This window comes from Erinaceus europaeus, chromosome 13 (genome assembly GCF_950295315.1).
Source record: "Erinaceus europaeus chromosome 13, mEriEur2.1, whole genome shotgun sequence".
NCBI lineage: Eukaryota > Metazoa > Chordata > Mammalia > Eulipotyphla > Erinaceidae > Erinaceus > Erinaceus europaeus.
The window spans coordinates 95,714,762-95,737,376 of NC_080174.1; the positions used below are offsets into that span (position 1 = coordinate 95,714,762).

A 22,615-nucleotide genomic window follows, 5' to 3' on the forward strand; every position below is an offset into this window, starting at 1 on the left:
CGGGACCAGCTTCAGCAGGCCAGTCCCACCCAGCTGCAGACACGCAGCTGGCGGCCACCTTCTAAAGAGTGAACAAAATCGACAAACCTTTAGCCAGACTCACAAAACAAAAAAGGGAGAAGACCCAAATAAATCGGATAGTAAATGCAAGAGGAGATCACAACAGACACCACAGAAATTCAACATATCGGGAGTCGGGCGGTAGCGCAGCGGGTTAAGAGCACATGGTGCAAAGTACAAGCACTGGCATAAGGATCCCGGTTCGAGCACCCGGCTCCCCACCTGCAGGGGAGTCACTTCACAGGCGGTGAAGCAAGCAGGCCTGCAGGTGTCTGTCTTTCTCTCCCCCTCTCTGTCTTCCCCTCCTCTATCCATTTCTCTCTATCCTATCCAACAACGACATCAACAACGCCAATAACTACAACAACAAAAGGGAAAAAAAATTCAACATATCATGCGAGGCTTCTATGAACAACTATAAGCCACCAAGCTAGAGAACCTGGAAGAAATGGACGATTTCCAAGACACCTACCAACTATCAAAACTAAGTCAATAGGAAGTGGATATCATGAACAGGCGCATCACAGCAAATGAAACTGAAACAGTTATCAAAAACTTCCCCAAAATTAAAAGTCATGGACCAGATGGTTTACATGGAAAACATAAGGAATTCAGCAAGAAGGTTTTGGAAATCATCAGGCAATACAGTAAGGTGTCAGGCTATAAAATTAACATTCAAAAGTCAGTGGCATTCCTCTATGCAAACACTAAGCTAGAAGAAATTGAGATCCAGAAATCAATTTCTTTTACTATAGCAACAAAAAGAATAAAATAGCTAGGAGGAAAACTAACCAAAGAAGTGAAAGACTTGTATACTGAACATTATGAGTTACTACTCAAGGAAATTGAAAAAGACACAAAGAAGTGGAAAGATATTCCATGTTCATGGGTTGGTAGAATTAACATCATCAAAGTGAATATACTACCCAGAGCCATCTACAAATTTAATGCTATCCCCATCAAGATCCCAAGCACATTTTTTAGAATAGAACAAATGCTACAAATGTTTATCTGGAACCATAAAAGACATAGAATTGACAAAACAATCTTGAGAAAAAAGAACAGAACCAGAGGCATCACACTCACAGATCTCAAATTGTATTATATGGCCGTTGTCATAAAAACTGCTTGGTTCTGGAACATGAATAGACACACTGACCAGTGGAATAGAATTGAGAGCCCAGAAGTGAGCCCCCACACCTATAGACATCTAATCTCTGACAAAGGGGCTCAGACTATTAAATGGGGAAACCAGAGTCTCTTCAGATACTTAAGAGGAAAATATTGGCAGAACTCTTTCAGCATAAATTTTAAAGACATCTTCAATGAAACAAATCCACTTACAAAGAAGACTAAGGCAAGCATAAACCTATGGGACTACATCAAATTAAAAAGCTTTTGCACAGCAAAAGAAACCACTACCCAAACCAAGAGACCCCTCACAGAATGGGAGAAGATCTTTACATGCCATACATCAGACAAGAGTTTAATAACCAACATATATAAAGAGCTTGCCAGACTCAACAAAAAGACAACAAATAACCCCATCCAAAAATGGGGGGAGGACTTGGATAGAATATTCACCACAGAAGAGATCCAAAAGGCTGAGAAACACATGAAAAAACACTCCAAGTCTCTGACTGTCAGAGAAATGCAAATAAAGACAACAATGAGATACCACTTCACTCCTGTAAGAATGTCATACATCAGAAAAGGTAGCAGCAGCCAATGCTGGAGAGGTTGTGGGGTCAAAGGAACCCTCCTACACTGCTGGTGGGAATACCAATTGGTCCAACCTCTGTGGAGAAAAGTCTGGAGAACTCTCACAAGGCTAGAAATGGACCTACCCAATGATCCTGCAATTCCTCTCCTGGCGATATATATCCTAAGGAACCCAACACATCCATCCAAAAAGATCTGTGTACACATATGTTCTTGGCAGCAATTTGTAATAGCCAAAATCTGAAAGCAACCCAGGTGTCCAACAACAGATGAGTGGCTGAGTAATTTGTGGTATATATACACAATGGAATACTACTCAGCTGTAAAAAATGGTGACTTCACCGCTTTCAGCCGAGCTTGGATGGACCTTGAAAAAATCATGTTGAGTGAAATAAGTCAGAAGCAGCAGGATAAATATGGGATGATCTCACTCTCAGGCAGAAGTTGAAAAACAAGATCAGAAAAGAATACACAAGTAGAACCTGAAATGGAATTGGCGTATCGCACCAAAGTAAAAGACTCGGGTGGGTGGGGAGAATATAGGTCTAAGAAGGAATCAGAGGACCTAGTGGGGGTTGTATTGTTATATGGGAAACTGGGGAATGTTATGCATGTACAAACTATTGTACTTACTGTTGAATGTAAAAATTAATCCCCCAATTTAAAAAGAAAAAGAAAGGGAGAGACAGAAAGACACCTGCAGCTCTGCTAAGTCACTTGTGAAGCTCTCCCCTTGCTGGTGGGGACCAGGGGATCGAACCTGGATCCTTGCACACTGTAACATGTGCACTCAACCAGGTGCGCCACCACCAGACTCCTTTTTATGTTTTTCTTTTTTTTTCTTCCCCCCCCCTCCAGGGTTATTGCTGGGCTTGGTCCCTGCACCACGAATCCACTGCTCCTGGAGGCCATTTTCCCCCTTTTTGTTGCCCTAGTTGTTGCAGCCTCCTTGTGGTTATTATTGCCATTGTTGACATTGCTTTGTTGTTGGATAGGACAGAGAGAAATGGAGAGAGGAGGGGAAGACAGAGAGGGGGAGAGAAAGATAGACACCTGCAGACCCGCTTCACCGCCCGTGAAGCGACTCCCCTGCAGGTGGGGAGCTGGGGGCTCGAACTGGGATCCTTGCGCCTGTTGGATAGTATGCCAGCTCCCCCTGGCTTCTGCTTAACCATATGCCTATATAGGGATAGATTTAATCCCATTCAAAGCTTTGGTCTATTTACATAAATCACTTTTACATTTACATAAAGCACTCCCTCCAGGGCATTGGTGGTTCAGTGACAGGATTCTCGCCTACTCCACCCCTTCCTTGTCACACTCTGATTTTTGCCAGTCACTTTTCTCTCCACCCTCTCTATGTCACATCCTGTTTCCACCCTACTTGGCAAGTATATATAAAGACAGCATTGTGAGTTTTAGAGTACTTGAGTTTAGCTTAGCTCGTCTTAGATTGTGCTGCGTCCTGCATGAATAAAGAGATACTGCCTACAGCTCAACTCAACCATGAGTCCCTGGTCGTCTGAAGCCAGCCCGGCGAAAACAACATAGCCTGCACAAAATAACAGCGCCGGTCCCTGCGCTTTGCGCCATGTGCGCTTAACCCACTGCGCAACGGCCCAACCCCCTTTTTATGATTTTCTATGTATACTATCCTATCAACTGCAAATAGTGAGAAGTTGACTTCTTCTTCCCTTCCAATCCGTATTCCTTTGATTCCTTTCTCTTGCCTGGTTGCTTTGGTGAGAACTTGATACCAAACATCTCTGTCAGAAACAACAAAATAGACCCCTTTGTGGGCCCCCATTGGACTTTGCCCTCAACTTGGATCAACAATGATAGAGAATGTTTCATCCTCTGAAGGGAGGCTGGACAACATACTCTTATCTACCACCTGAGAAAGATGGGTCCTGATATTAGGCTAGCTTGGAACCTTCCTACTCATGACCACAGAATGTGAGCTCAGATCTACAGGCATGCAGAGGTCACATAGGCTCCTAAGCTGACTGCGGGTCCTACATCATGTCAAATCGATGGGATTTATAGTCAACAATACTTAGACACCTTTTTCTTTTTTTTAAATATTTATTATTTATTCCCTTTTGTTGCCCTTATTGTTTTACTGTTGTAGTTATGATTGATGTCGTTGTTGTTGGATAGGACAGAGAGAAATGGAGAGAGCAGGGGAAGACAGAGAGGGGGAGAGAAACATAGACACCTGCAGACCGCTTGTGAAGCGACTCCCCTGCAGGTGGGGAGTCAGGGGCTCCAACTGGGATCCTTATGCCTATCCTTGTGCTTTGCATCACCTGCGCTTAACCTGCTGCGCTATCGCCCAACTCCCCAACACCTTTTTCATACTTCTGAGCTACTCTGTCCTGATCCAGCTTTATGATCCTTTTTTCCAGCCATGACATCATCTCCCCAGTCAATAAGTTGGATCCACCAGCATATCAGATTTCAGGCTCAGAGGAAAAAAAAAAAACTAGTATAGCCACAGACTGAGATATAATGAAAATAAACAAGTTCACCAATGTGTCCTGGAGCACGGATTCCACAGATCCCCAACCCATTACGGACAGAGAGAGGCAGGCTGGGAGTATGGATCAACCTGTCAATGTCTATATACAGTGGGGAAGTAATTCCAGAAGGCAGACTTCTGCATCTCACAATGACCTTGTGTGGGAACTGTGTGGAGTTGTACCCCTTTTATCCTATGGTTTTGTCAGTGTTTCCTTTTTATAAATGAAATAAAAAATTAAATTAAAAAAGAAAAAGTGAAGACTCTCAACCTTAGGAAGTATTTATTCTATTGCAGCTTATTTGTGCATGATTCCAATATTCCTGGTGGAACAATTTTATTTATTTTCTCTAGATAGAAGATTACAAACACACAAAAAAAAAAAAAAAAAAAAAACCAGGAAAGACACCAGAGTAACACCCATGAAGGTTCCCTTTTCATGTCTATTTGTGTTGTCAGGGCTTGAAACTCAATATCTGGGTGTGACAAAGTTACACTTTACAACACGAGTTATGTCTTGGTATTCAATAATTATTTCACAGGGTCTTTATGGTAGCATACCAAGTGGAGACCACAAATGATCACCTGTGAGAACTCAGATGTGTTCAAGACCCATCTCTCCAACAGCTGTAGAGAGGTCTTCACCCCGCCCCTTTTCTTGTATCTATTTATATCTGTATCTATATATATAATGACATTCAACAACGGTGACACTGGGTCTCAGTAATAATACTAAATGGAAAGTTAGAGATTTAAGAGTAAGTGGCTGGGGAGATAGCATAGTGGTTATGCAAAATACTTCCATACTTGAGGCTCTCAACCCCAAGCATCAAGGTAGGCCAGAGTTGAGCACTATGCTGGTCTCTCTCATTGAAATAATTAAAAAATAAAATAAAATAAAATAAAATAAGAGAGTCCTGCTTCCCCAGAGCTCAGGACCTCATGCTTGAGTGTCTAGTTCCTTATCCACTGTGATATCTCGCGGAACACAGCATTAAAATTTTATAAATAAAAATTACATAATAAAAATGGAAAAAATAAACAGTAGGGCGGGGAAAATAATGTAAAGTTTCTGCCTGATCTCTCAGGTTCCAGTCCTATTCCCTGACCCACCATAAGCCAGAAAAGTGCAGTGTCCTGGCAGAAAGAGACAGAGATACAAAAAGAAATATGATGGGAAAAAAAGAAACAGTAAATGAAACATATATCAATTAAAATTCAACTTATTCAAGAGGAAAAAGAAACAGACTTTGATGTGGGCAAGTCACTTACCCAAGAAACTTCCATCTCTTCCTCTTTCCCTGAATGTCTTTCAGGCCAGAAAATGGAAGATCAATCACAGCAATAGCTTGAGACTCTGTTTAAACCTAGCATCATAGCCTCTTCACTGGACAGTATGGGCCCCGAGATGGAAGATACTGTAGTGAATACAAGGTACAATACCATAGGTGTGCAATAGAAACAGAAAAGGTTATGGAAACATTTAGCGAGTTATCCTGCCTATTAGGACCATGACAAAGCCCACAAATTCTACTGACATCTCTTTCAACCTTTTAATTTTTCTTCAACAAAAACATACACAAAAATCTAGTAAATGGAAGTCAAGTGGTAGCGCAGCGAGTTAACTGCAAGTGGCGTGAAGCTCAGGAGTCAGCCTAAGGATCCCAGTTTGAGCCCCTGGCTCCCCAACTAAAGGGGAGTCGTTTCAAGGGGGCCAGTCAGGTCTGCAGGTGTCTGTCTTTCTCTCCCCCTCTCTGTCTTCCCTCCTCTCTCCATTTCTCTCTGTCCTATCCAACAACATCAATAACAACAGCAACTACAACAATAAAAAAACAAGGGTAGCAAAAGGGAATAAATAGGGCTGGGGTAGATAACATAATGGTTATGCAGACTCCCATGCCTGAGGCTCCAAAGTCCCAGGTTCTATCCCCTGCACCACCATAAATCAGAGTTGAGCAGTGCTCAGTTCTCAGTTAAAAAAAAAAAAATACAGGATTCGACTTCCGGAGGCAGAGCTACGAGCAGCCGATCGCTTTCTCTCCTCTCCTCTCCTCTTCCAGATCAACTAGGAATACCAAAGGAGACCACCCGGGAACGAAACAAGACAGGACTAGAATGACCACAGGAACCCAGTAAATCACCCGTGAGTACAAACTCACGTGGCTGGTGACAGAGAGGAGAGAGGGGCCTAAGGAGAGATTAAGTGACTGCTAACAGTTCAACAGTTTATCAGTGGAGACACCACCTCCAGTCTGCTCCACCAACAAGGGGACAGCTGAAGGACTCCCCAGAGACTCACCAAGTGCAGCTCTGAGTCTCCATTGCTACTACCCTCAGAATCTGGAGCAGCAACAGGGAGGGACACCAGGGGACAGAGATCTAACCTGGAAACTCAGGAGAAGACCTATACCTCGGTGGCATAGCTGAGGGGCTGTGAAAGTCTCTTTGCATAACCACTGGATTATCTCTGCCACACCCTGCTTTATCTCTTGGTCAGGAGTCAGTGATTAAGCTAAGAAGCCTATTGACAGTTTAAAATCCCTCAGGATCCCATAGCCTACAGGGAAGGAAAAAAAAGAGGCTATTACACCACTGAGCTCCAACTCAGGGATTGAAAAACTGTTAACTTCCACCACGGTAAAACCTTTAATTAAATTACTTAGACACAAGTCATCCAGGCAACAGTGATCAATAATTTGAAAAGTACTGATAAAGGGAACTCATAACATCATATATAAAATGGTTAAAACAACAAGAAAAAATATTGGAGACTCGAACCAGGACAAGAGTCCAGCTAAAAGTCCTCCAGAGGGTGAAGCACAAAACAACGAGTTCAACATCCAAACATTAGCTAAGGAAATAATAACAGGAGTGAGTAAAGAATTTGAAAAAATTGTAATCAGAAATGCAGGAACAACAAATGAGAATATGGAAGAAAATTCTAATTATCTCATGGTTATTAGAGAGCTGAAAGCTGAAATCACTGAGCTAAGAAGGCAACTAGCTGAACAAGCTAAAACAGTATCAGAGCAGGGCAACAAAATAGATGAACTCCAGAAAGCAGTAGAGGGCAGAGAGAATAGAATCTATGAGGCTGAAGACAGAATTAGCAAGATTGAGGATGAATTAGAGACAACTAAAAGAGAAGTAAGAGATCTCAAAAAGAGATTAAGAGATGCTGAAAACAGCAACAGAGTCCTATGGGATGACTTCAAAAGAAACAATATACGCATTATTGACTTACCAGAGGAAGAAAGAGGAGAGGAAGAAAGCATTCTCCAGGCCATAATAGCTGAAAATTTCTCTAGTCTAGACAACACCAAAGACATAAAGATTCAAGAAGCCCAGAGGGTCCCAAACAGAATTAACCCAGACCTAAAGACAGCAAGACATGTCATACTTAGAATGGAAAGGAATAAGGATAAAGAAAGGATCCTCAAGGCTGCAAGAGAAAAACAAAGAGTCACCTACAAAAGGAAAACCCATAAAATTAGCAGTAGGCTTCTCCATACAAACACTAGGCCAGAAGAGAATGGCAAGATATCTATCGAGGGCTCAATGAGAAAGGCTTTCAGCCAAGAACACTATATCCTGATAGACTGTCATTCAGACTAGATGGAGGCATCAAAACTTTCTCAGACAAGCAACAGTTGAAGGAAGCAACCATCACCAAGCCTGCGCTGAAAGAAGTTCTGAAAGGTCTCCTATAAACAACCAGACCACCACAAATAGGACATATATCAAAACACTCTAAAACTCTACAAGAATGGCGTTAAAATATCTTCAATCTTTGATATCAATAAATGTCAATGGCCTGAATTCACCTATTAAAAGACACAGAGTAGGAAGATGGATCAGAAAACACAACCCAACAATATGCAGTCTAGAGGAAACCCACCTAACTCAAGAAGACAAACACAGACTTAAAGTGAAAGGATGGAATACTATCATACAAGCCAATGGTCCACAAAAAAGGGCAGGAACAGCTATTCTCATATCTGACATGATAGACTTTAAAATAGATAAGATTAAAAAAGATAGGAATGGACACTACTTAATGCTCAGAGGATCAGTCAATCAAGAGGACTTAACAATTATTAATATCTATGCACCCAATGAGAAGCCATTTAAATACATCAAACTTCTACTGAAAGAGCTATAGCAATATATTAACAGTAACACAATCATAGTAGAGGACTTCAACACCCCACTATCTCACCTTGACAGATCATCCAGGCAGAAAATCAGTAAAGACATAAGGGAGCTAAATGAAAAGATAGATAAACTAGAACTATTGGACATTTTCAGAGTCATTCATCCCAAGAAACTGGAATACACATTTTACTCAAATCCACATGGATCATTCTCAAGGATAGACCATATGTTAGGCCACAAAGACAGCATCAGAGAGTCCGCATATCAAATACATAGCCTATATATTAAAAAGATTCATTTTGTCTTTTGAGAAACTTTGAGACATACAATTGATTTTCCCCCTCATATTAATTAACTACTTATTTATATGTCTACATTTTGCTAGGAGTGTACATAAACACCATTCCCACCACCAAAGGACTGTGACCCATCCCTCCCGCCCACTCCCACCCCCCACTGGCCCAGGAAGCTGCATGTCTACCCCTCACGACTGGGTTTTTACTTTGGTGCCCTACTTACAATTTGATCAGGTCCTGCTTTTAGTTTCCCTTTCAGATCTTCTTAGTCAGCTTCTGTTGATGAGTGGGATCATCCCATACTCATCTTTATCTTTCTGACTCAGTTCACTTAACATAATTCCTTCTAGCTCTGTCCAAGATGGGTCAGAGAAGGTGGGTTCATTGTTTTTGATAGCTGCATAGTATTCCATTGTGTATATATACCACAGCTTTCTCAGCCACTCATCTGTTGTTGGGCACCTGGGCTGCTTCTAGGTTTTAGCTATTATGAATTGTGCTGCTATGAACATAGGAGTACACACCTCTTTTTGGTTGGGTGTTATGGAGTCCTTAGGGTATAACCCCAGGAGAGGAATTACTAGGTCATATGGAAGGTCCATGTCTAGCCTTCTGAGAGTTTTCCAGACTGCTCTCCACAGAGGCTGTACCAATTTACATTCCCACCAGCAATGTAAAAGGGTTCCTCTGTCCCCACATCCTCTCCAGCATTTGTTGCTGCTGTCCTTTTTGATGTATGCCATTCTTACAGGAGTGAGGTGGTATCTTAGTGTTGTCTTAATTTGCATTTCTCTGACAATCAGAAGACCCCACCAATGTGTCCTGGAGCTCAGCTTCCCCAGAGACACACCTTACTAGGGAGAGAGGCAGACTGGGAGTATGGACCGACCAGTCAACGCCCATGTTCAGCGGGGAAGCAATTACAGAAGCCAGACCTTCTACCTTCTGCAACCCTCAACGACCCTGCGTCCATGCTCCCAGAGGGCTAGAGAATGGGAAAGCTATCATGGGAGGGGGTGGGCTATGGGGATTGGGTGGTGGGAATTGTGTGGAGTTGTACCCCTCCTACCTTATGTTTTTGTTCATTAATCCTTTCTTAAATAAAAAAAAAAAAAAAAAGATAGCATCAGCCAATTCAAGAGCATTGAAATCATCCCAAGCATCTTCTCAGACCATAGTGGAATTAAACTAACACTTAACAATCAACAAAAGATTAGTAATAGTCCCAAAATGTGGAAGCTCAACAGTACACTTCTTAGCAACTTCTGGGTCAAAGAGGAAATCAAGGAAGAAATCAAAATGTTTCGAGAGTTCAATGAAAATGAAGACACAAGCTATCAAAATATTTGGGACACAGCTAAAGCAGTAATAAGAGGGAAGTTCATAGCTATACAAGCACACATTAGGAAACAAGAAAAGGCACAAATAAACAGCCTGATTGAACATCTTAAAGACCTAGAATAAGAACAACAAAGGAATCCTAAAGCAACCAGAAGGACAGAAATCACTAAAGTTAGGGCAGAAATAAATAACATTGAGAATATGAAAACCATACAAAAGATCAATGAAAGTAAATGTTGGTTCTTCGAAAGAGTAAACAAAATCGACAAACCTTTAGCCAGACTCACAAAAAAAAAAAAAAAAGGGAGAAGACCCAAATAAATCAGATAGTAAATGAAAGAGGAGATATCACAACAGACACTGCAGAAATTCAACATATCATGCGAGGCTTCTATGAACAACTATATGCCACCAAGCTAGAGAACCTAGAAGAAATGAATGATTGCCTAGATACCTACCATCTTCCAAAACTAAGTAAAGAAGAAGTGAATAACATCAACAGGCCCATCACAGCTAATGAAATTGAAACAGTTATCAAAAATCTTCCCAAAAATAAAGTCCTATACCAGATGGTTTTACAAATGAATTCTACAAAACTTTCAAAGAAGAACTAATACCTCTACTTTTAAAAGTCTTCCAGAAGATTGAAGACACTGGAATACTCCCTGCCAGCTTCTATAAAGCCAACATCATCCTGATACCAAAAGCAGACAGGGACAAACCAAGAAAGAAAACTACAGACCAATATTTCTAATGAACATAGATGCGAAAATATTGAACAAAATTCTAGCCAACCGGATACTGCAGTATATCAAAAAGATTGTTCATCATGACCAAGTGGGGTTTATCCCAGGCATGCAAGGATGGTTTAATATACGTAAATCAATCAATGTGATCCACCACATCAACAAAAGCAAGACCAAAAACCACATGGTCATATCAATAGATGCAGAGAAAGCCTTTGACAAAATACAACATCCCTTTATGATCAAAACACTACAAAAAATGGGAATAGATGGAAAATTCCTGAAGATAGTGGAGTCTATATATAGCAAACCTACAGCCAACATCATACTCAATGGTGAAAAACTGGAAGCATTTCCCCTCAGATCAGGTACTAGACAGGGCTGCCCACTATCACCATTACTATTCAACATAGTGTTGGAAGTTCTTGCCATAGCAATCATGCAGGAGCAAGGAATTCAAGGCATACAGATTGGAAGAGAAGAAGTCAAACCCTCCTTATTTGCAGATGACATGATAGTATACATGGAAAAACCTAAGGAATCCAGCAAGAAGCTTTTGGAAATCATCAGGCAATACAGTAATGTGTCAGGCTATACAATTAACATTCAAAAGTCAGTGGCATTCCTCTATGCAAACACTAAGTTAGAAGAAATTGAAATCCAGAAATCTGTTCCTTTTTCTATAGCAACAAAACAATAAAATATCTAGGAGTAAACCTAACCAAAGAAGTGAAAGACTTATATACTGAAAATTATGAATCACTACTCAAAGAAATTGAAAAAGACACAAAGAAGTGGAAAGATATTCCATGTTCATGGGTTGGAAGAATTAACATCATCAAAATGAATATATTACCCAGAGTCATCTACAAATTTAATGTTATCCCCATCAAGATCCCAAGCACATTTTTTAGGAGAATAGAACAAATGCTACAAATGTTTATCTGGAACCAGAAAAGACCTAGAATTGGTAAAACAATCTTGAGAAAAAAGAACAGTACCGGAGGCATCACACTCCCAGATCTCAAACTGTATTATAGGGCCATTGTCATCAAAATTGCTTGGTACTGGAACATGAACAGACACACTGACCAGTGGAATAGAATTGAGAGCCCAGAAATGAGGCCCCAGACGTATGGACATCTAATCTTTGACAAAGGGGCCCAGACTATTACATGGGGAAAGCAGAGTCTCTTCAACAAATGGTGTTGGAAACAATGGGCTGAAACATGCAGAAGAATGAAACTGAATCACTGTATTTCACCAAATACAAAAGTAAATTCCAAGTGGATCAAGGACTTGGATGTTAGACCAGAAACTATCAGATACTTAGAGGAAAATATTGGCAGAACTTTTTTCCGCATAAATTTTAAAGACATTTTCAATAAAAAGAATCCAATTACAAGGAAGACTAAGGCAAGTATAAACCTATGGGACTACATCAAATTAAAAAGCTTCTTCACAGCAAAAGAAACCACTACCCAAACCAAGAGACCCCTCACAGAATGGGAGATCTTTATATGCCATACATCAGACAAGAGTTTAATAACCAACATATATAAAGAGCATGCCAGACTCAACAACAAGACAACTAATAACCCCAACCAAAAATGGGGGGAGGACTTGGACAGAATATTCACCACAGAAGAGATCCAAAAGGCTGAGAAACACATGAAAAAATGCTCCAAGTCTCTGATTGTCAGAGAAATGCAAATAAAGACAACAATAAGATACCACTTCACTCCTGTGAGAATGTCATACATCAGAAAAGGGAACAGCAGCAAATTCTGGAGAGGGTGTGGGGTCAAAGGAACCCTCCTGCACTGCTGGTGGGAATGTCAATTGGTCCAGCCTCTGTGGAGAACAGTCTGGAGAACTCTCAGAAGGCTAGAAATGGACCTACCCTATGACCCTGCAATTCCTCTCCTGGGGATATATCCTAAGGAACCCAATACATCCATCCAAAAAGATCTGTGTACACATATGTTTTTGGCAGCACAATTTGTAATAGCCAAAACCTGGAAGCAACCCAGGTGTCCCACAACAGATGAGTGGCTGATCAAGTTGTGGTATATATACACAATGGAATACTACTCAGCTGTAAAAAATGGTGACTTCACCGTTTTCAGCCGATCTTGGATGGACCTTGAAAAAATCATGTTGAGTGAAATAAGTCAGAAACTGAAAGATGAATATGGGATGATATCACTCTCAGGCAGAAGTTGAAAAACAAGATTAGAAAACACAAGTCGAACCTGAAATGGAATTGGAGTATTACACCAAAGTAAAAGACTCTGGGGTGGGTGGGTGGGTGGGCAGAATACAGGTCCATGAAAGATGATGAATGACATAGTGGGGGTTGTATTGTTAAATGGGAATCTGGGGAATGTTATGCATGTACAAACTATTGTATTTACTGTTGAATGTAAAACATTAATTCCCCAATAAAGCAATAAATTATTAAAAAAAACAGAGAGAGAATAAAGTATTGAAATAAAATAGCGACCAAGCGTCTCCAATACCGAGGCCTGGCCCAGACTGGTGCACTGCAGCATGTGAGGCGGCCGCAGAGTCACTGCACAGGATCCTGCAGCGGGACCAGCTCCAGCAGGCCAGTCCCGCCAGGCTGTAGACATGCAGCTGGCGGCCACCTGCAGCCCTACAACCGCACAGGCGCCGAGCGCACTCCGAACCGCAGCCCCGCGCCTGCGCAGACGCGCCGGTCCACCCGCTGCCAAGGCCAGAGGCCACCCCACTCAGTACCGCTCCCTTGGTCGCCGGCGGGAGCCTGCCTGGGAAACCCTGCGCCACCCCAGCGGCTCACGCCGCGCCCCCGCACCTTCCTGCACCTCCTTGGGCCCCAAAGCGGGGTGAGGGGAAGCGGGACCCAGACCAGCAGGGAAGCGGCGAAGAATGGCCAGAGGCGAGGCTGGCGCACCTCCCCGACACACGCAGAGCCCCCGGGCTTTAAGGCCGGTCACGCCGAGGCCTCCCCCGGCTCCCGCCGCCAACCGACACCCGCCAGCCGTGACTGGCCTGACGCCGCCATGCAACAGACTCTGCACGGTGGACTCGCAGCTACAGCAACTCAAACCCGCCGCCCAGCCACCCGTGTGCAGGACCCCTCTGGCGCCGCTTGGCCTGACGGGAGCTATAGTCCGCCTCCTTGCGTCAGCTGCGGGAGAAGAGCCATGCAAACTACAAGTCCCAGCAGCCTGTGTGGCTGGCCTAAGCTGATCTCCGGGAAACAGAGATGTCTCCGCCCTGGAGCCCAGTGCTGCCTCTCTAGCCTGGTGGTTCAGGGTCGGCTTCTTGGGGTTTTTAAGGATCAGGAAGCTCTAGATAATGAATTAGTGAGCTGCTCTGGCCCCTATGGTGACTTAGGACAATCTAAGCTGTTTGCTTTTTTATTGATTTGATTTGTATTTATTTTCGGTTGAGAAAGAGAAATTGAGAGTCGGGGCAGGGTAATGGCACACCTGGTTGAGAGCACATTACAGGCATGAGACTTAATTTTTCTTCATTTATTTATTGAACAGAGACAGCCAGAAATCAAGAGGGAAGAGGTGAGAGGGAGTCAGAGAGATACCTGCACTGCTGGTGGGAACGTCAATTGGTCCAACCCCTGTGGAGAAGGGTCTGGATGACTCTCACAGGGCTAGAAATGGACCTACCCTATGACACTTCAATTCCTTTCCTGGGAATATATCCTAAGGAACCCAACACATTCAAAAAAAGATCTGTGTACACATATGTTATTGGCAGCACAATTTGTAATAGCCAAAACCTGGAAGCAACTCAGGTGTCCAACAACAGATGAGTGGCTGAGCAAGTTGTGGTATACATACACAATGGAATACTACTCAGCTGTAAAAAATGGCGAATTCACCATCTTCAGCCGATCTTGGATGGACCTTGAAAAATTCATGTTAAGGGGTTCGGGTGGTGGCGCAGTGGGTTAAGCGAGTGTGGTGTAAAGCGCAAGGACTGGCGTAAGGATCCTGGTTTGAGCCCCCGGCTCCCCACCTGCAGGGGAGTCACTTCACAGGTGGTGAAGCAGGTCTACAGGTGTCTATCTTTCTTTCCCCCACTCTGTCTTCCCCTCCTCTCCCCATTTCTCTCTGTCCTATACAACAACGAATAGCGTCAACAAGGGCAATAATAATAACAACAAGGCTACAACAACAAGGGCAACAAAGGGGGGAAAATGGCCTCCAGGAGTGGTGGATTCATGGTGCAGGCACCGAGCCCAGCAATAACCCTGGAGGAAAAAAAAAATTCATGTTAAGTGAAATAAGTCAGAAACAGAAGGATGAATATGGGATGATCTCACTCTCAGGCAGAAGTTGAAAAACAAGATCAGAAGAAAAAACACAAGTAGAACTTTAACGGGAATTGGCATATTGCACCAAAGTAAAAGACTCTGGGGTGGCTGGGTTATGCATGTACAAATTACTGTATTTACTATTGAATGTAAAACATTAATTCCCCAAAAAAGAAATTTAAAAATTGAAAAAGATAGTGGGCGTGTGTCATCTGGAGACTCCACCAGAGCTAGAGGCCACATTCCTGAGAGTTATCTCCCCTGGATCTGGCTGCTGGCAAAAAGTCTGTTCTGGGGGCCAGGTGGAGGCACACCTGGTTTAGCACATACATTACAGTACATAAAGACCTAGGTTCAAGGCCCTAGCCCCCACCTGCGGGGGAAAACTTCACGAGTAGTGAAACAGGACTCAGGTGTCTCTCTGTCTCCCCCTCCATCTCTATGTCTCTGTCTCTATCCAATAATAAATCAATAAAAATATTTCTTAAAGAGAGAGGCAGAAACTGCCCTCAGAGTTGCATATTCTCATGTCTGCTATATCACTGGATATGTAAGTCAACATTTTCTGTATGAAAGAAGAGCACACACAAGAAAAGTGTGAATGCCAGGGACTGGGGGCTAGGTGGAGGTGGTGATCTCCATGGGTGGCTCTAGCTGGGACAAGCCCTGGTCTTAGAGCTTCAGAAAGGTAGATGTCTTTGGCCATACCACTGTGAACACGACTGATCTCGCCTGAAAGGCAGATATTCTAGTTTGGTCGCAGCTTCAGCCATGGGGTCCACGAGGTTCCTCAAGGCACTGCCAACAATGATGATGGAGTGGACCTCGATTTGGGGGGTGGAGCTGAGGGGACAGGAGGCCTGTGTATCTCAGACACTGCTGACACATGAACAGCCCCCTTGTCCCCTGGGTGCTATCCACCCTCCCAAAGAGTGTCCCGAGCGGTGACCTCAAAGCAGGTCCAGAGACCCACCCTGAAGCACTTGCCTTCAAAGCTGCCAGCTGGATGCCCATGCTTGGCAGGAGGCAACCATGCCAGTGAGACCCACATGGGAGTGCTGGGACCCACCCAGGGGAGCGTGGGAAGCCGCAGGGACCACACCGGGTGTGTGCTCACCCTGCGAAATACCTGCTTAGACCTGCCGCTCCTTGGGCTGTGCAGGCCTCCTGTCATTGGGATGCCAGGCAGCACCTGTGGACAATTCTATCACACTCTGTTAATGTGTAAATACCATTAAGTTAGACAGATCTTCTCATTAATTCTCAGTCCCAGTGACACCCCAGGAATTAACACAATTGATTTTCCAGTCCCTACTCATTATCCATCACCCACCAGAACTTGGTCACATTTCATCTGTTCTACCTGGGCCCCGGCATCATTTGGTGACTTCAACATGTATTAAAGTAATAAAGAGCAGTGGGCACAGCTGCATCAGTCCTGGAAATAGGCTGGGAGGAAAGAAGAAACAAATACTAAGCAATGAGTCATCCCAGTGGCTTCTGGACTGGAGGGATCAAAAGATGGGCCACCTGCAGGTCCAACACTGCCCCATGGGGCTGGGCAGTACATCAGTCATGGATCACGGTGTGACAAACTCACCGGAACCCAGTGGCTTGGGGGAAATGTTTATTTTCCAGTGGTTCTGCAGGTAGATAGGGCGGGGATATCTCAGGCCTCAGCTTGGGCAGCTTGTGTCTACTCTGTGTGACTTTTCCTTCAGGAAAGTGGAAGGGATGGGCTGGGAAACAGCCTAACGGTTGTGCAAAAAGACATTCATGCTCGAGGTACCAAAGGTCCAGCATGAATAGCCAGCATCACCATAAACCAGAGCTGAGCAGTGCTCTGGTTTTGGTGTCTCTCTCTGTGTATCTTTCTCTCTGTATCTAATTCATTAAAAAATGAATAGAGGAGCAGTCATTAAAAAATGAATAGAAGAGCAGATCACTTTCTCTCCTCTCCTCTCCCAGAGCAACTAGGAATACCAAAGGAGACCACCCAGGACCGAAGCAAGACAGGACTAGGATGATCACAGGAACCCACTAAATCACCAGTGAGTACAAACATGTGTGGCTGGTGACAGAGAGGAGAGAGAAGCGTAAGGAGAGATTAAGTGACTGCTAACAGTCCAGCAGTTTATCAGTTGAGACACCACCTCTAGTCTGCTCCACCAACAAGGGGACAGCTGAAGGGAGGAAAGGACTCCCCAGAGACTCACCAAGTGCAACGCTGAGTCTCCGTGGCTACTACCCTCAGAATCTGGAGCAGCGACAGGGAGAGACACCAGGGGACAGAGATCTAACCGGAAAACTCAGGAGAAGACCTATTCCTAGGTGGCATAGCTGAGGGGCTGTGAAAGTCTCTTTGCATAACCACTGGATTATCTCTGCCACATCCTTCTTTATCTCTTGGTCCAGAGCCAGTGATTAAGCTGAAGCCTATTGATAGTTTAAAAGCCCTAAGGCTCCCATAGCCTACAGGAAAGAAAAAAAAAAGATGCTTTAAACCACTGAGCTCCAACTCAGGGGTTAAAATACTATTGAAACAACTGTTAACTTCCACCACTGTGAACCCTTTAATTAACTTAAGACACAAGTCATTCCAAGCAATAGCGATCAGTAATTTGAAAAGCACTGATAAAGGGAACTCATAACATAATATATAAAATGGTTAAAACAACAAGAAAAAATATTGGAGACTCGAACCAGGACAAGAGTCCAGCTAAAAGTCCTCCAGAGGGTGAAGCACAAAACAACGAGTTCAACATCCAAACATTAGCTAAGGAAATAATAACAGGAGTGAGTAAAGAATTTGAAAAAATTGTAATTAGGAATACAGGAACCATAAATGAGACTATGGAAGAAAATACTAATTATTTCATGGTTATTAGAGAGCTGAAAACTGAAATCACTGAGCTAAGAACGCAACTAGCCACACAAGCTAAAACAGTATCAGAGCAGGGCAACAAAGTAGATGAACTCCAGAAAGCAGTAGAGGGCAGAGAGAATAGAATCAATGAGGCTGAACACAGAATTATCAAGATTGAGGATGAATTAGAGACAACTAAAAGAGAAGTAAGAGATCTCAAAAAGAAATTTATAGATGCTGAAAACAACAACAGAGTCCTATGGGATGACTTCAAAAGAAACATTATTGGCATACCAGAGGAAGAAAAAGGAGAGGAAGAAAGCATTCTCCAGGCTATAATAGCTGAAAATTCCTCTACTCTACACAACATGAAAGACATAAAGATTCAAGAAGCCCAGAGGGTTCCAAACAGAATTAACCCAGACCTAAAGACACCAAGACATATCATACTTAGAATGGAAAGGAATAAGGATAAAGAAAGGATCCTCAAGGCTGCAAGAGAAAAACAAAGTCACCTACAAAAGAAAACCCATAAGATTAGCAGCAGACTTCTCCATACAAACACTACAGGCCAGAAGAGAATGGCAAGATATCTATCAAGTGCTCAATGATAAAGGCATCCAGCCAAGAATACTATATCCTGCTAGACTGTCATTCAGATGGAGGCATCAAAACCTTCTCAGACAAGCAACAGTTGAAGGAATCAGCTATCACCAATCCTGCCCTGAAAGAAGTTCTGAAAGGTCTTCTATAAACAATCAGACCACCATAGATAGGATATATATCAAAACACTCTAAAACTCTACAAGAATGGCGTTAAAATATCTTCAATCTTTGATATCAATAAATGTCAATGGCCTGAATTCACCTATTAAAAGACACAGAGTAGGAAGATGGATCAGAAAACACAACCCAACAATATGCTGTCTACAGAAAACTCACCTAACTCAACAAGACACAGACTTAAAGTGAAAGGATGGAAAACTATCATACAAGCCAATGGCCCACAAAAAAGGGCAGGAACAGCTATTCTCATATCTGACACGATAGACCAATTATCTCTGATGAACATAGATGCTAAAATATTGATCAAAATTCTAGCCAACTGGATACAGCAATATATCAAAAAGATTTTTCATCATGAATAAATGGGGTTTATCCCAGGGATGCAAGGTTGATTTCACATATGTAAATCAATCAATGTGATCCACCACACCAACAAAAGCAAGACCAAAAACCACATGGTCATATCAATTGATGCAGAGAAAGCCTTTGACAAAATACAACATCCCTTTATGATCAAAACACTACAAAAATGGGAATAGATGGAAAATTCCTGAAGATAGTGGAGTCTATATATAGCAAACCTACAGCCAACATCATACTCAATGGTGAAAAACTGGAAGCATTTCCACTGAGATCAGGTACTAGACAGGGCTGCCCACTATCACCATTACTATTCCACATAGTGTTGGAACTTCTTACCATAACAATCAGGCATGAGGAAGGAATTAAAGGGATACAGATTGGAAGAGAAGTCAAACTCTCCTTATTTGCAGATGACATAATAGTATACATGGAAAAACCAAAGGAATCCAGCAAGAAGCTTTTGGAAATCATCAGGCAATACAGTAATGTGTCAGGCTATAAAATTAACATTCAAAAGTCAGTGGCATTCCTCTGAGGGCAGAAGCTCACACCCAAGAACTATTACATTGAACCACTAGCCTGTGCATCATATCTCAGGTTTCATCTTTCTTTCTAATCTTAGTACAGTTTATGTTCAAGATTGATTTCCATTGTGAATATTTTCATGTATTTGAATTTAGTGGAACAGCTAACACTTTATTACATTCCTGGGGTTTTGCGTCACTGTGAATCCTTTCATGTTTACAAAGAGAATAGAATGTTTTCAACACTGCTTATATTCATCAAATTTCTCTCCATTGTGTTAATTCATGATGACAAAGATAACAGACTTGAATCAATATTTTTCTGTTCACATGCACTGGGTTTCTTTCCACTGTGAGATCTTTCAAATCTAAGAAAAGTGGCTTAAATGAATGTTAGACTACAAGGTCACATTCATGAGGTTTCTTTCTCTCCACTGTGAGTTCTTTCATGTAGAAACCTAGAAACCATGAATAGTTTACCTCATTGTTTATATTCATAGGGTTCTCTGCATTGTGAATTCTTTCCTGTGTCTGAAGATTACTGGATTGCCTGAATGTTTTACTACAAAGTTTACATTCATAGTGTTTCTCTCCACTGTGAATTCTTTCATGTGTCTGAAGATAACTGGATGAAATGGATGCTTTACTACATTCTTTACATTCATAGTGTTTCTCTCCACTGTGAATTTTTTTTTTTTAACCAGAGCACTGCTCAGGTCTGGCCTATGGTGGTGCAGGGGCTTGAACCTGGTACTTTGTAGCCTCAGGCATGACAGTCTGTGTGCATAACCATTATGGTATGCCGGGAGCCAAGGCCTTAGCTAAGATTCTCACAAAGCCGATGAGAAGACATTCTGATCATTGGAACTGAGATTACCATCTAGCTGTTTGGAAAGTTGCTCACCCACCTCCCTCCCCCACTACCTTAGCAGAACTTCCTCATGGTGTGTGCTTAAAATGTGGCTGCAAAATAAAATTTTCAGAGCTTGATCAGACCTCATGACTTGCTCTCATTCTTCGTGTCTCTTGTCCCCTCCATTCTCTCGCCCCCTACCCTAGGTTTCCGTCAATAACCCCGCAGGCTGGGGCACCTGGCGCCCGACGTGGGACCTTTTTGGGTCTGGGGTCCAAGAGAACGTCGCTCTCCGATGGTCAACCAAGGAGCATAGAACCACCACTTCAGAGGAGTGAGTGAAGGTTCGCATAGGATCGCCGCTTTAGCCCAGAGTGAGTGAAGATCCACATGGTGATCACCGCAGATTTGCTGGTCTGTGAGATTGATCTGTTTTAAGGTAAGAGTGACGCAATTATGGGACAAGCATTGAGCAAGCATGATTTATTTCTTAGGGGCCTCAAAGAGTCCCTCAAGACACGAGGAACTAGGGTTAAGAAAAAGGATCTCAAGAAGTTTTTTTTTAATTTTGTGAGTGATGTTTATCTGTGGTTCCCCTTAGAAGGGACTATTGATGAAAAAAGATGGGCCAGAGTAGGAAACTGTTTAAGAGATAACCTTCTGTTTGTGAGTCTGTCTCTATTCCCATACCTGATTCAGGAGATCCCACCCCTGAGGCTCCTGCTAAGTCCCCTCCTGTTAAGATTTACCCCTCTTTGACAACCTTAAGACCCCCTGACAAAGATGGGCCTGATGATAGTCTTTCTCCTGAAGAGGCCTTATCCCTTGATGAAGAGATGGCCAAATATCATAATCCTGACCGGCCACCCCTAGGCTCTTCTTTGTCCAGACTGCCTCCCTATGCCACCACCCCTCCGTTTTGTGCTCCGGTCCTCGACTTGGCCGACATTACTGATTATACCACCAAGGCTAAAACTCAACTAGCACAAAAAACAGCTTCCCTTAGAAAATTAATAGAAGAAAAACAAGACCATTTACAATTAGTTAAAGAACTGTGGGCTCTTGATTTGGCATTATCTTAAAACTAGCCAGCCAAAAAAAAAAATCCAGCTTTTTCCCTCTGGCTTCCCCCAGAGCTCTCAGAAAGCATTTAACCAGTTCTGAGTGAGATCTTATCTGGCTAGCAAGCTATTCCTTAGAGAAAGAATGAAATCAATCAAACAAGACATTCTCTTTAACTTAAAAGCTATTAATCAGAGCACCAGTAGACACTTTTGATAGAAATAATGATTTGTTTCTTTAAAACTCTAAAAATGTACCTTAGCCCAGAAAAAGAACTTTCAAAGATTTTTCTCCCCGCGTGGCAGTAAACTAAGCCCGCCTGTTCCGTCCGCGCAGCCGATCATGGCACAGAGCTACTGCTCCACAGATTGGCAAAAAATTCAGTCAATCATTCCCCTAAGTCACAAAGGCCCCTCCTGGTGGGGGCGTGTAGAGGATGGAGTTAAGAATCCAAAAAACAAATAAGTTTTTCAAAGGGAAATATTTCTTTTCACCAGTAATGTCTGTTTTAAGTCTGTGTGCTAACCTTGTTTTCATTAATGTGTTAACCCCTAAGTAACTAAAGTTTGTTTTAAGTTTTAAATAAGATTTAGTTAAGCTAAATGTGATTTTAAAGATCCCGACTCATAGAGTTGGCACACCTTTACCAGAGTAAAACATAGGACAGTTTTGTCCTTCTGATAGCTAGTGGTAACATGCCTCTAAAGTCTCTCTCACTCTTGAGAGAATTGTAAACCTTACCAGCACCCCAATACCAACTGGTAGTTTAATTTCACACTTGAACTGGATTTCTAATAACCCAGTCAGTGTAGAGCAGTGGCTTTGCCAAGAAAAATGGGTTAAACATGATATTTCTGGCCTGATAAAAATTTTTCATTTGGCAGATGTGATTCAACAAAATTATTTAGTGCAAAATGGTCATCTAAAAGAAATGTTAACAGTAAAAATTTATTTTGAACATTTCAGCTATAAGGTCAATCTTAGCTTTTTAAGTTA

General features: G+C 42.5%; 1 protein-coding gene across 1 annotated transcript in view; it reads right to left on the reverse strand.

Annotated features, from left to right (window-relative positions):
- LOC132542421 (zinc finger protein 709-like) overlaps positions 1 to 22,615 on the reverse strand; it is a 215,596-nt gene that overhangs the window by 146,482 nt on the left and 46,499 nt on the right. The gene's annotated exons all lie outside the window — the stretch shown is intronic.